Source organism: Danio rerio, chromosome 15 (genome assembly GCF_049306965.1).
Source record: "Danio rerio strain Tuebingen ecotype United States chromosome 15, GRCz12tu, whole genome shotgun sequence".
Taxonomy (NCBI): domain Eukaryota; kingdom Metazoa; phylum Chordata; class Actinopteri; order Cypriniformes; family Danionidae; genus Danio; species Danio rerio.
The window spans coordinates 31,415,956-31,421,984 of NC_133190.1; positions in this window are offsets into that span (position 1 = coordinate 31,415,956).

Consider the following 6,029-nt stretch of genomic DNA (forward strand, 5'->3'; position numbering starts at 1 on the left):
TGTGCATATTTATTCAGATATGACACACTGCTTAGGCAAATTATCAAGTCCTTAGGACAAAGGCCACATCAAGATATGTGAGTATTTTGCACGGGCATATAGGAGCTTAACAGATTATTGTTGCCTGGTGTAACAGGTGTAGAGATATTTATCTCGGAAATTTCCTGCTGTCATAATGTTGACAGTCAAGATTCTGTTAGTTCTGCTATTTAACAGTAGATGGCAGTGTAGGTCTGATTAAAGCGACATCAAGCTTTAAATGTTTCTACAATTAGAGATCAACCAACAATTTTCTTAAAGTCGAGGTCACTGTTAGTTGTATTAAGGTTAGTTTTTAAAGAATATTTCATGAGCTATATGTAACCCTGGGATAAAAAACTGTCTTTTTTTATTAAGATTTATAGCCTACATCTGAATAAATAAGTTTCTGTTGACATATGATAATTTTTGGATTGTATCATGGTTGTACTATGGATTGTTATAGTTGTATTATAAGATACAACTATTTGAAAATCAGGAATGTCTGTTTTCAAAATAATCTAAATGCTGATAAAATTGCTATTAAAGTTGTCAGAATTAATCTCTTAGCAATCCATAGGCAATTAGATATTAAAAAATTAATATTATATTAAGATATTAAATAATTATTATTTCTATATCTAAAGTTTTAATATATTTATCATTGTAGGAAACATATAAACTATTAGCTTTGAACATGATCTTTACTAGTTCGGCATTTAAAATAACTAAAATGTAATTATATAATGTGTATTTGCTTATTGTATAAAAAAAATATCTTTCCGAGAACTATTTTAGATTCCTGGTAATATGGATGGACTTGGTATTACTTTTCTTAGTTATCTTTTAAACCCTATTAAAAGCACGTCTTGCAAGATGCACATCATGTTTTGCCAAGTATGGGATCCTGGATTAACATCTATGTTAATTTGGAACATCATTTTTGTTGGAAAATCTAACCCATACCTATTGTCTACCCCTAAACCCAACCACAACTGTAAATTCCCAAAATCCCTAAAATATTGGGGTATTCCCAAAATTATGTAGAAGTTTATAAACCTAACCGTAAACCTAAATTTAACATAAACTGAAATCGTATCGCTTAATTAAAGACTGGCTAATTGTAATGTTGTTCCAGGATCAACATAGATGATAATCTGAGAACATGTCCTACTTGGGGAAATCAGGTTGGCGTTTACAAGATGGTACGACATCCTATCAGATCTCACCATGCAGTCTCTCCACATTCAAGAGCATTTGCACTAAAAGACATATGGTTGCAGCCTTTATGATGCAAGCTGAGATTGCAGAAACAAATTCGAAGGCTACTAACCTTTGCATGTTGTGTTGACAGAGGAGCGGTCTAAAGTTCACTTTAGTAATAAAAAAAATAAATTTATGTGAACCGTAATATGGTTTTTTGATTACATAATCAATTTAGATGTCAAAATCCCTCTGCACTTCAGCTTCTCACCAGATTTTCTGTCTAGTCTAATGCTTTCTAGATTCTGAAGTGTCCAGACCCCTGTAGTATATAGCTGTGACAGAAATCAGTCAGCTGTTCACACAATTACTGTTTTCTATATGTTGAATGGCATATTGTGCACTATGAGGATGAATTATTCAGACAGTGTAAATATGATTTCCATTTCGCTTTAGTCTCATGTAAACTGCTGCAGCAAAAATAACTTCAAACACTTCATGTGTAGACAAAATAAATGTCTATGAACTTCATCTAGCAAGTATCTGTCATACATAATCTTTCAAACCAGCATGAAATCTTAGTTTACCATGTTTATTTTGCCAGTGAACATTGTTAGTCTTAAAATGGACGAGTAATCTGTACAAGTTAGTCCACTAAAAAAAAAAAAAACAGTTTGTATTGATAATCTTTAATTAAAATCTGACCGTTTGCTTCCACTCTAAAATGGCAGTGCTTCGATGATGTCTGTTTGATGGTTTGGACGAAAATGCTTAGTGTGGGGAAACTGGTGTCCTGACATTTTATCCTACCCATCAGATTATGCTACCAACTCTATTTGAATGGTTCTGAGGTTGGGGTTAGGGATTAGTTAGGTTAATGTGATATTACAGCTTCATATCACTCTACTCCACATTCAAATTTTCACTGGTAGCAAAATCTGATGGGTTGCATATTGCATCATCAAAATGTGCTATACCTACTTTTTGAATGAGAGGTAGGACAAATAAACAGAACACCGAAGCACCTGGAGGAAAACTATGCGAACACGAGAAGAACTCGCAAACTCCATGCAGAAATGCCAACTGACCCAGCCAGGAATCAAACCAGTGACCTTCTTGCTGTTAGGTAACTGTGCTAAGCCACTGTGTCAATCGCAGCTTGAATTTTACAGAACTGTAAAAAATACTCAAACAATGTATTCAGACAATTATATTTGATTTACAAAATTTCCACCAAATTCACACCAAAAGTGCCAATTTCACATTTATCACATCCATATCTAAGCTTTTTCCGCATAAGTGCAAAAAATGTTAAATAAAATAAAATCAATCATTTTTGTTTTATGGAGAGCCAACCTTATCCTTTTGACAAGCATTATTTCTTTTGGGTTGAGCAGTTTAATTAACATCATTTCTACAAAGTATGCTGTTTACTTTAAACTTGCTATCTTTTTTGGTCACATCCATAAAGCATGTTTGTTTTCCTCGTTTAAAATATCAAAATGTTTACAGATTGACATTTTTCTGATCCCATAACTCTGTAGTTAGTTATTTTGGAAAATATAAAGAGATGTTTTAATATAATGTTAACGTATACTTTCTATTTGAATTGATGTTTTGAGTTTTTACTGTAAATGTCACATCCATAATGCTGGAATTGCTCATTAACCTTTTTCACATGCAACCCAGAAACTACATTACCCCGCATAAGCATATTACTAAAATAAAAGTATGCAGGTACATCTGGTTCATGACCTATAATAATTGTATTTATGCATGAACTGGGGAGCTACAACAATCCTCTTTTTATTCATTTGTAAAGAGTAAACAATCCTACATAACTGCCAAATAATATTAAGCTCAATTTGTATCTGCACTTATCTTTCGTTTGGTTTTCATTCCTGTTGACCTGCTGTGTTTTGCCTGATCACTGAACATCTATTTATTATTCCATCAGTGAGATGTGAATTCAGTTGACATTGAGGCCTCAACAGGAGTCTTTGTGTTTGTTTATAATTTTCCCATTCATTAGGCCGAAACAGAAGTGTCTCTTCATAGAGCGAGGCTCACTGGTTCATCTTGCCATTTAATCAGGAAATGACTTAAGCCAACCCATTCTCAAAACATTTTTGGGCAACTCTATCACACCCCTCATTTATGAATCAGATTGTTTAATGGTCATGCGGTTATGCAAGATCATAATGGTTTCCAGTTCAAGCATATTGGTATCTGGTGTTTACTTCATGTTTAGGTTTTGTTTATGCTCCATTCACTTCTGTCTTATCCTTCAGGGCTGGCGAAGATAGAGAACAGAGCTCTCGTATGGATGTCAGATGGCAAATGCCCTTTGTTTGACACCCTGTAAGGTCAGCGTTTTCTTTTTCTTTTTTTCTTGGCCATGCTCATTTGGATGGTTGAATGGAGCAGAAAGAGTTTTAATTGGGTTGTGAACAAAAAGAGAATGAGAAAGACTGTGATTTATATATGGATTTTTCCATCACTCTACTAAAAGGCTCCATTCTGCACATCTCAGCATTTAAAAGATATAACCCTAAGTTTTTTTTTTTTTTTTTAAATAGACCTTAAATCTTGTAAATACTAATTAATGAGTGCAACATTTCTTCATATAGATGCAGAGTAAATCGAAATAGTGCTTATCATGCAAGTGCTCTGAAGTGCTCTTCAAAGGCTTGGAGAACATTTTAAAAGGACTGTTTTTGTTAAAGTGATGCACTGCACTAAAGTGAGTGCTGTAATTTTCTAAGATCTCAGCATATCCCAGAGGATTTTCCAAAATATTCTTTCTGAATACATTCCAATTTAACTTAATGGAAGTTGCTTATTTGATGCAAGAAGTACAGTTTGCAATATACAGTATTTTACACTTAAGTCTCGTCACCTATACAAGTTTTAGGAACAACAAATAATAACTTGACTTCTAGTTCATCGTTTGGTTTCAGAAGTGGCATATGTGAAAGGCAAAGGCCTCTAGATTATGCTTATTTTATCAAAATAAAATATGGTCATGCATTGATTTTTAATCATTTAATTAGGACAGTCAGATCTGACTTTGCTTAGACAGAAGTCTTGTCACTTTACAGAAATACCCCATACTGAATGTAACCCCAAACCATGATTTTTTCTTCACCAAACTTGACTGATTTCTGTGAGAATCTTGGGTCCATGCGGGTTCCAATGGATCTTCTGCAGTATTTGTGATGATTGGGATGCAATTCAACTGATGATTCATAGGAAAAGTCTACCGTCTGCCACTTTTTCAAATGATCAACTAAGATATTATTTGTTTCTCTTAAAACTGGGATTGACGCTATAGTTTTGTCAGCTAGCATAAATTCTGTTTGTTAATGTTTGTTGAAATTATGGATTCTGAAAACACAATTGTTTAACAACTTGTGACCATATATGACAAACTATGTTGTTGTTTTGTGAAATTAGCTCCTGAATGAACTTCTCCTCTAAAAGTTCTCCCGCTGAAACTGTATGTTCTCATAAATTAGTGAAAGTTAGTTTAGTTTGTAATACACTTACCAAGTGCAGCTTTAAAATGCAAATTGAATATGCAAATGTATTGGCCCTAAAGGAGCACATATCTTCTCAAGCATTTTGAGGAGCTGTGGGGAACAGACAGTTTTAGAGTAGAGAATATTCAGAAGTGCAATTGTTGTACAGTATGCATGGATGCACAATGAATTTGGATTCATTAAGACATCCTAATGAATTGATCACTTTCAGTAGAAGTGTTTGGTTGGGTTAGGTTTGGGTTGGGTTGGTTGTTGAGTTTGGTTGGGTTATTTTGCTGTGTATTATCCAGAAATTACTGCCTATTAAAAGGTGTGTCCGTGAGTCAGTGGTTCGAGCTGAGTGTTTTGTAAGACAACACTGCTTTGTTTCTGACGTAGCAACGCTCACACCGCTTCTAATTATGAGTGGGTGAACGCTTTTTTTTTTTTGGGTTCAAACTGGAATCACTGTCCATGTGTTACAGCCCGGGGTCAGTGTGTGAGAATTTCTGGCAAGTTGCCTAAACTTTCGCTTGCTGTGTTAGATAGCAAATGCAGTTTTGGAAAACGAAAGGAAATCTCGGATGGCCTTCATAGAATCCCTCAGAATAGGCTGAAATGACAAACCAAACAGTATTTTTTTAGTGATTGTGTTTGAATATATGACTTAGAGGATAAATATAATGCTGTATAAACAGAATATTTTTTTTAATTATGACAACTGTATAATAGGTGGCACGGTGGCTCAGTGGTTAGCATTGCCGCCTCGAAGCAAGGAGGTCAGCGGTTTGAGTCTTGGCTTGGCTAGTTGCCATTTTCTGTGTGGAGTTTGCATGTTCTCCCTGTGTTTGTGTGGGTTTCTTCTGGGTGCTCCAGTGTATTGGTGTTTCGCAGTACTGGGTTGTGGCTGGAAGGGCATCCGCTGCTTAAAACATATGCTGGAATAGTTGGCTGTTCATTCCGCTGTGGCTAATAAATAAGAGATTAAGCCGAAGGAAAATGAATAAATGAATGACAACTGTATAATTACTGGATTTCGGTTATCTAGAATACCTCTACAGTACTGGAATAGACAGTATTTCAAAGTGCTTATTGACCATCTTCATGTCAAAGAAGTACAAAGCCCAGACGTGTAATGACCCCTACACACACATATATAATATATATATTTCACTCATGCATGAATGAGTAATGCTGATGAGGAACTAGAGTTAAATATGGATTTATTTTTACATCAGAATTTCCGTCTCTACGCACCTGTGAGGGCAAGTATTTTGTGTTCATGAC